General features: G+C 36.0%; 1 pseudogene; it reads right to left on the bottom strand.

The window, feature by feature from the left end:
- Positions 1 to 302: 302 nt before the first annotated feature.
- LOC141421402 (heterogeneous nuclear ribonucleoprotein K-like) lies at positions 303 to 6854 on the bottom strand (annotated as a pseudogene).
- Between the last annotated feature and the right edge of the window lie 2713 nt (positions 6855 to 9567).

Here is a 9567-nt window from a genome sequence, read left to right as displayed (position 1 = left end):
TTGTGTTGACTGGTAAATTTTTATCAACATATTTATAAAACTGAAAAATACTGTATATTGCTATGGTATTTGGTTTTGGGAAATAATGAGTTTCACAGGTAACTTTGTTTATTTAATTGCGGATACTACTAACCTATTCAGACTAGCAGGGGGAAGAAAACCTGACAAAACCATATTAAATCTCCTTCTAGATATGTAAGTGAAAATAAAAATAATGAGGAAAAGGTCAATGTTGTTCCCAAATTCTAGACGTATACTTGCTTTGGCAGAAACAGAACTGATCTTTATGCATTGAATTTAGCTTAGATTCTATCAATATGTGCATCAGAATCAAAAGCTGCTTTCATGGTTCCACCTATTAAACTCAAGGCATATTGTCCAACTGCATCAAAGTGGTCAGATGGTGCCAATTCCAACAAAGACTCTGATGAGATTCAGGCCATTTGAAAGTAATTAGAATTGTGAACACCAAAGCCTTTCTACTCCCACAGCAGAATGTTACTTTTCCAAATGTAGAATGCGAATAAAGGAGAATTGTGTTGCATGCTAGAAGTATGAATTTAAGTGTCAGGAAGTCACTACTTAACGCTCCTGTCCAGCAAGCACTTCAGAGGTCACACAATCAAAAATCACTCAGGAAGTCTCTTCAACTCTGCAGTCATGTGGTTAATTATAGACACAAGGAGGGACACTGAAAAAGGCTGAGAAACTCACTGTTTTTATATCACATGCCTGTGACTGAACACAGTCACTATGTGCACCAATCTCCTTTACGACAGGGATTTTTCTGGCCCATGTGTAATCTAGTTAACAACTGCACAGCTAACTAAAGCAGTCTGATTCTGTCATGTCCACATTCTCTTTTACTGCTTCCACAAAATCAGCAGCTTAACCCAAATGGGAGATTTTGCAGTGGGTTGCCATCTTGCTCCAGTTACCAGATTCATGGAACTGCTTTAACAGATTTTCAAGAAGCCTATTGATCTGTTCAGATTCATCTGCTGGAACAGGCACAGCTTATATCCAGTCTGCCATCTTTCATTCCAATATGTCTTTGCTTTATTTTTCCCTGAGGTTTCTCTTTCCCAAAATGTTCACTATAAAAATGACCTTCAATAAATCTACTTTAGCACTTCTCCATCAGTCAACAAAAGTCCATTCTTCATAGCTCCAAAAATCAGTGTTGAATCATCATTAAAGTTCCAAGCACTTTAAAGCATGGCTACCTTACCTTTGTTCTACCATTTATATGTCATTGTAGTTTAAAAAATATTTTTACCTTTCGTTTTATTTTACTTCCTTAAAAGTAAAAATATCCACCAGTAAGATAAGTCAAAAACAATTTTAACTTTAATTTCCACCATCTAGTTTCTTCATGCTGTCATTTGACTCCTAGAAGCAGATAGTACTACCTGCTGTTTGACCATGATCATGTCAAATCGATACATAGAAATGTCACCTAAAATGTCACAATAATTTAGTAATGTTGACAGACTTTAGTTTTAAAAGTTTAATCCAGGATAAGACTTTCCTAATATTCATTAAAACCAAATTAAAAATGAAGCTTCTGAAGTTTTCATAACATTTCACAATATGGCATTTTTAAAAGTATTGCTATAGCCACAGCTTAAGGAATGCATTGTTTAAAGTTCATTAAATTTATTTAAAATACAAAACCATTTCTTATAAACAGCATTACCTTCTGCACATTTCTGAACAGATGATAGAGACATGTGGACTATTGTTACTCTCCTCCATATCCTGCTCTTGCTAATGTTTACAGTGACTGCAAAGCAAAGAATTCATAATAATTACATGGGAGGAATCTTTTTTAGCAACAATGAACAAAAGACAAAAATTTACTCACTCTAACTATCAGAGGGGAGGGGAGTAAATTGATAAAAGCATGATATTTACAGACCTGAAATACCAAGGTGAAACCCACTCGGATTATCAATATATACTTAATTAAAAATTAAAGGGCAGGAGGGAAAAATAAATCTTTTCCAGGGGTGGGTACCAGTGGAAGGGGGTAGTCACAAGGAAAGGAGGATGGAAGTTTATGTGATGGAGGTGTTTTGTATTCATATATGAAAATAGAAGAATGAAATCTGAAAAAAATTTACTTACTCTGTTGCTGTTTCAAAAATTCAATATTAGTTTTAGCATTATCTTTCCTCTCCAAAAACTCTGTTTTTAAAGAACTAAAACAGTACATCTGGTGAACAGCCAAGATTTCACTATATGTCAAATGGAGAGCACCTATGGAGCACAAGAATACTGGCGTTTATAACAGAGGTAGATAAGAAGAGAAAAAAGATAAAAAGATGCTGGACATCTTCATTTCCTCACTAGGCTTAGAAACACTTTCCAGAGCACTGTTGCATACTGTTCTGAAAATACTGTGCATTCTATATCTGGACCTTTTATCAGAGGAAATTTTATCAGAGGACACTATAATAGTAGTGATCCAATCTTTTGATCCTTCTGAAGCCTCATCAATTTTGATCAAAGCTCTTGACTTGTGATCCAGCTGAATCCTTATGAGTAATTACTTGTGTAGTGATAACACCGTATGATCCCTGACTCCCTGCATAGGAATAATCATACCTGGATTCACCCTGTCATTCATAAGCTACTTGCCATTCTGATGGGCTCCATGTATGCATTGCAGAGTTCCAAGTTTTACACTGAAAACAACCATGCCATCATAGCATTCTCCAAGTCTTCATATTTTGTCGTAGGCTACTAGATCTGCTCTAAGTGAGATTTTGAGCTCTTCTACTACTCTGGCTACCTTAACCAGGAGAAGGAGGAGGTGATCCTTGAAGAGTGTTCATATTGTCATACTCTCTTCTAGATGTAGGCAATAAGATGCCCACCCTGACAAGGAGGCATTCTGTTTGGGAAATCACACAAGATATCCATGGTGGTCATCAACCACCATTATAAAAAACATAGGTTTCGCCATAAAAATTGTGATCATAGGTTGAGTACGTCCTTTGATAAGAGACTCAGAAGTCAAATCAAGGATGGCCATGATGTCCTCTGAAACCCTCTGAGACTTTCATCCAATAAGAACACCCGTCAGTGGTGTGAGGACAGCATTCCTGGAAGTTTGATCATTGTCTGACTTTTTTTGAAGTTCTTTGACCCCAGTAATTCTTCCTGCCAGACTGATGAATCAACAGACTCAACTCATAGCAAGGTCACTTTGTTTATATTACTAGTGCTCTTTCAAGGTAGGGATTTTCTTCAGAATTTCTCTAATTGTTTCAATATTAGTACTCAGTATAATACTCAATATTCCTTCGAGGTCATTACTGTCTGGAACTGAAACCCTGCCATTTCAGTCTGCAAAGACAGCCTTAATAGTCTTGCCTCTTTTCTAATCACTGCTCCAGTATTCATATTCTGACAAATGTGTAAATTCATCAGCATTTCTAGATTATTAATTTACTCTTATTTTAAATTTAAAAAATTCTATTACCATTGGGCTGGATGCATGGTTTAAGTGGTAGAGCACCTGCCTAGTAAGCACAAAGCCATGAGTTCGAACCCCATTAATGGCAAAAATTAAAAAAAAATTACTATACACTAATTGCACAAAATAATGTGACATTTTTATATATGCATATAATGTACTTTGATTTCATTCACCCCTATTATCTTTTCTTGTTTTCCCCTCCCTGCTCTCTTTGGTCCCCTTCTTCATTCCAAATAGTCTGTATTTATATTTTTAAAAAAATGAGATTTCAAATCTGAGAGAAAACATGAAATACTTCTCTAAGTCTGGCTCATTTTTGTTAACATACTGTTCTTCAGTGCCATCCATTTCCTTGCAAATGACATGATTTCATTATTCTTTATGACCGAATAGTAGTACTCCACTGTGCATATATCTACCACACTTTCTTTGACCATTCATCTGTTGATGGGCAGATTCTATAACTGACTATTGTAAATAGTGCCATGATAAACATGGTTATGAAGATGTCTCTATTGTATGCTGACTTTGATTCCTTTGGGTACATACCCAAGAGGATTGTTTTCATTGCATTTTCACCCTGGCTGTTATTGGTATATAGAAAAGCTACTGATTTTTAATGTTGACTTTGCATCCTGATGAATTTGCTTATCAGATCTAAAAGTCTCCTGGTGGAGTCTTTTTTTTTTTTTTAACATTACAAAACAGCCTTGCTTGTTTTTATTTCATACACTAAAACACAGCATACTTCAGTAACAGAGTTTTTAACCAGAGCTCTAAAACGTACAGTGATTTTCTCTTAACTATATCGTTAACTGATATATTTATACCAAGTCCAAGTACAACTGGATTCATATTTCTTATAATTTTTAAAAACTCTTTCCACAAAAGAAATAAATTAACATTCTTCAAGTGGGATATGCATGCCCTGGGGATACATAACAACAGCTTTCTAAGAGTTAGGCAGACTAGGATAGTTGAAAACAATCAATTCTCAGATCAACTTCCTAGAACACCTCCAGTGGGGCATTTCCTTTCACATGGCCATTCACCAATTTCATAAATGAAAGCCAGCTTCCCATCCATCTAGAATTGTAAGGTAAATTGTGCCAGGGTTTAGAAACCTCCAGAGTGTCAGAAAAGGGAAGTTTAAAACACTGGTACCTTGGTTGAGAAAGTGAATGAGTTCAACAATTTGGCAGCACTGCCTTTTATAACTGAAATGGTTTCAAAGTGTTTGCTTTTGACAAAGTGGAAAAATAAATTTAACAAATGCTCACTTAATAGATCATTAAAGTAATGCTGAATGACATTTTGTGATTTGGCCCTATAATTCAGAATGAGTTTAAAGAGACAGTAAAACTATTTTAACACAATACCCCCACCATTTCTATCATATTATCTGGGCGAACAATAGCATATATATCAAATAAAAACCATACAGAACTGAAACTAAACACTGTCACATCTAGCAATAAGTAATATTCATTCATGAAAACCTGAATTAGTTAAAAAAAAAGAGTATCACCTATTTCATTAAGAAAATAATTTACAATGAATGTGGACTTGTTACTTTTAATAATATTCTGAACTGAAGTTCTCTGAAGAAGCCACATACATACTGAAGCACCTACAAACTGACCTCAGATGACAACATTGTGATTGTGGAGAAATGCAATGTTGCAGATCAAGATCAATGTTGCAAACTAAGAATGTAAGAACAACTGAATCCTATAGAATCCTTACTGTAGCCAACCTATATGCTATTCCTACCAGTATTGACTGATTGATGACTTTCCTTTGTTCTGTGACTCAAAAAGCTCACATAATCTCTGCCATGATGAAATGTGTTATTCAGGGTAATCTCAATCTGTGTTCCCAAGACAGGGTCACTCACATTTGTCTCAGAATAAACTATTTTCTTATTTTCCTTAAAGCAGATTTGCTATTTTATATCAACAATATTTATAAGGGAAGAGCAAAAGAAAAAAAGAATGAGGCACTATATCTGTGTAGGAACAAGACATAAAGAAACACACTGGAAACTGTTGAACAATACAGGGAGGGGAAAAGGATAAGGAAAAGTAGTAAGAGTGGGGTTGACTGATTAAAGTATAATATATTCACAGGTAAAACACCAAGCCAATGGACAGACATTTAATAGACACTAAAACAATGAGGACAGAAATGTAATACAAGTCATGTTAAGGGGAGAGTAATAGTGAGAAGAGGAGGCTAAATGAAGAGGGTGAAGGAAGATGACTATGGTTGAGGAACTTTCTGTACTTGCATGAATATGGAACACTGAAACCTGCCAATGTCATTTCAAGATGGAGAGTGGGAGATGAGGGAGATTAATGGAAGGTGACGAACCAAACTGGGGTACAATATATGTATACACAGAAATGCCACAGTGAAACTCCCTGTGTAACAACATGTAGAGGAAAAGGAAGGAAATAAAGGGGTGAAGAGGATAGAAGTATTCTACAAATACCCATATGAAGACAACATAATGAAAACACTGTTTGAAAGAGGGGGAAAGAGAGAGTGGGGGGAATGGAAATATAAGGAAGGGGATGAACTTGTTCAAGGCATACTGTATGCATGCGTGGAATTTTCACATTTAAATCCTCTTGTATTATTAATCTATGATAGTTCAACAATAAAATAAGAATTTTTTTTAAATTAAAAATAAATTATATATGTACTTTACTTTTTTGGGGGGGAGGGACTGGGGTTTGAACTCAGGACTTCATGCTTGCAAAGCAGGTACTCTACCTCTTAAGCCATTCCTCCAGGCAATTTTCTTGTTATTTTGGAGATGAAGTCTCATGAACTCTTTGCCAGGGCTGGCCTTAAACCACAATCCTCCTGATCTCAGCCTCCCAGGTAGCTAGGATTACAGGTGTGAGTCACCAGCATCCGGCTTCTCTATCGTATTTTGACAGATATAATAAAATGATTTTAAATGTATATGTTTTTGTGTAAGTAAAGTATGACAGTGGTATCAATACCAAAGTCTTCAGTCCAAGTAGTTGGCACACACACATTTAGCGTGAGAGAAGCCCTGGGTTCAATCGCCAGCAACAATAACAAAAAGTAATAAAAATTATAAAGCCCTCTGTCATTGGTTTAATCACATTCATATTATTTGACAGGTTTTTATTTGTTTGTTTTGTTTTTGCACTACTGGTGCTCAAAGTCAAGACCTCTAGCTTTCTAGGCAAGTGTACTACCACTTGAACCATACCCCCAGTCCCTTTGCTTGCATTATTTTTTCAGATAGGGTAATGGAGAGGTCAATAATGGACCACAATCCTCCTACTTTTAACTGCAGAGTGACTGGGATTAGAGGCTGTACCACCATGGCCGGCTCAAAGGGTGTTATTTACACTAATTTCCTCTGATAAAGTCTCTGTTCTTAACCAGGGTGTTTCTGGTTTTCAGGCTTCCTAACTTTGAAAGCTAAATCTTACATTTTTCCCCATATGCTTTCAAAGTATTTGAAACATCAGTTATTAAAATGCTATCATGTACTGAAAGAAAACATACTACCTAGACAAGCACATTGCAACAGAGCTATCGATTTGCCTCCAGGAGCAGCACACATGTCCAGAACCTTCTCCCCATCCCTTAATTCTAGAGCCAGTACTGGGAGAAGAGAAGCAGCATTTAGGAGGTAGTATTTTTTCAAGTTCCCAATTTGCTGTCTTTCTGAAGGCAATTGGTCAGTAGTTCTGCTGAGGTAACACTTCATTGACTTAGGATAATAGGATAAAGATCCTTGGAAGAGTGTATGATAGCCCTTCAAATGCAAATCCTTTTCCAGCTCAAAAGGGTAACTGAATCGGTTGAGGAGGATAGCATATTGCCATAGGGATGGAGATACGAGTACATCCCTTACTGTACTCCAGGAATCTCCGAGTTCTCTGGAATACTGTTTTTCAAAATGATCCAACACAACTTTGCAAATCTGTTTTGCAAGCTTCCCCTCTGATTTTGCTTTCAGCATTATTTCAAGGCCGAGTCGACATCATACTGCTAGCAGCTTCCGAATGCAACTTCTACACCACAAGTGTAGAATACCCAAAGCTGCAACAGCTGGTGGAGTCTTAAGGGTCGTTAAACATAGGGTATTGAGGCTAGGGCTGTAGCTTGCATATGCAAGGCCCTGAGTTCTATTCTCAGCATAACAAAAAAAAAAGGTATTATCTAAAAATAGGAATAATTTGACTTCTTCCTTTCATATTTGTGTCTCTTTCATTTCTTTCTCTTGCCATATTGCTCTAAGAATTCAAACACTAAATTGAATAAGAGTAGAGAGACTGAACATCTTTCTCTCATTCCTAATTTTATAGAAAATGAATTCAGGTTTCTCCCATTCAGTATAATATTGGTTACCAGTTTTAATTATGGTGAAATTTTAATTTAATTAATTTAATTAAGGTTACCAGCCTTAATTATGCCTTAATTATGGTGAAATTTTATCCTTCCAGTCCTAGATTTCCAGGGCTTTTATCATGAAGGGATGTTGGGTTTTGTGAAAGGTCCTCTCTGCATCAATTAAGACAATTGTGATTTTTTGTTCCTTGTTCTATTTATGTGCTATATTATGCTTATTTATTTGCATATACTAAACTACCTTTAAATCCCTGGAATGAAACCAACTTGATCATGTGGGGTATAATTTGTTTAATGTATGTTGAATTTGATTTGCAGTATTATATTGAGAATTTTTTTTATCTTTCTTCATCAAAGAAATTGGTCTATAAATCTTGTTTGCTTGCTTGCTTTGTTCTTATCCTGTTGTGGTGTCAGGATAATACTGGTTTCCTAGAATACCAGTTTTGAAGTATTTCTTCTACTTCAAGTTTCTAAAATAGCTTGATGAGTACAGGTGTTAGTTCTACTTCAAATGTCTGGTAGAATTCATCTAGTCTTGGGCCCTTCTTTTTACCGCTTTGATTTCATTGCCAATTAGACTTGTTTAAGTTGTTTATATTATCTTGGTTAAATTTTGGTTGCCTGTATGTGTCTAAATGTTTTCCATTTCTTGTAGATTTTTCCAGTTTATTGGAATATAAGTTTTCAAAAATATTCCCTAATGATCCTCTTTATTTCATTGGTATCTGGTTTTGTTTTGTTTTTTTCATGGTACTGGGGTGGGTTTGAATTTAGGGCTTAACACTTGTTAGCAGGCACTCTATTGTTTACTTTGGAGACAGGGTCTCACATTTTGTCCAGGCCAGCCTGAATCTCAATCCTTCTATTTTATACTTCTCTCCATAGTTGGGATGTGCCACCATGCCTAGCTTTTTTGCTAAATTTGTCATCAAAGTCTTGGACTAACTTATTTATTTCATTCATCTGTTTATTTGAATCCTTTCTGAGGTCCTAAAACTCAATACTAGCCTTTTGAATTCTTTGTTGAATCTTTGGATTCAGTTGTTGAAGAGTTATGAACTTTTGGGAAAGCCATGCTGTCCTCCCTCCCTCTCTCCCTCCCCTCCCTTCTTTCCTTCTTCCCTCCTTCTTTTCCTCCCTTCCTTCCTTCCATATGTAGTCTCACATTTTTGCCCAGGGTTGGCCTCAGACTATGATTTTTCTACATAAGCCTCTGTGTAGCCCACCTCTTTAGTTGAAATGGAGTCTTGCTGACAATTTTGCTCATACAGTCCTTGAGCCACAGTCTTCCCAATTTTCACTCCCAAGTATCTGGGATTATAGGTATTCACCACCATGATCAGCCCCTTGCCCTTTCATATTCTTGTGTTTCTATGTTGCAATTTGCATATCAGTTGGTATGGATACTTCTTGTGAGTAGCCTTCTTTTGGGGGCTTAATCCTCACTATCACTTAGAGAGGAGAAAGCAAACTAATGCAATAGCAACAATACCCAAACACACAAGATACAGCAATCAATAAAAACCAATTAAGGACAATTGCTTTACCAACAATTACCATAGAAAAGAAAGAAACCACGACATTAATAATTAATAAAAGTAGAAGTAATAATAATAATAAAAGAATGAAATAAAAAGGGGGCAGCAAAAGAGAAAAAAGAAAGAATAAGCAAGATT

Source organism: Castor canadensis, chromosome 3 (genome assembly GCF_047511655.1).
Source record: "Castor canadensis chromosome 3, mCasCan1.hap1v2, whole genome shotgun sequence".
In the NCBI taxonomy this organism is placed as follows: domain Eukaryota; kingdom Metazoa; phylum Chordata; class Mammalia; order Rodentia; family Castoridae; genus Castor; species Castor canadensis.
The sequence above is the reverse complement of the archived record's forward strand: the minus strand, read 5'-3'. Positions and strand labels throughout refer to the sequence as shown.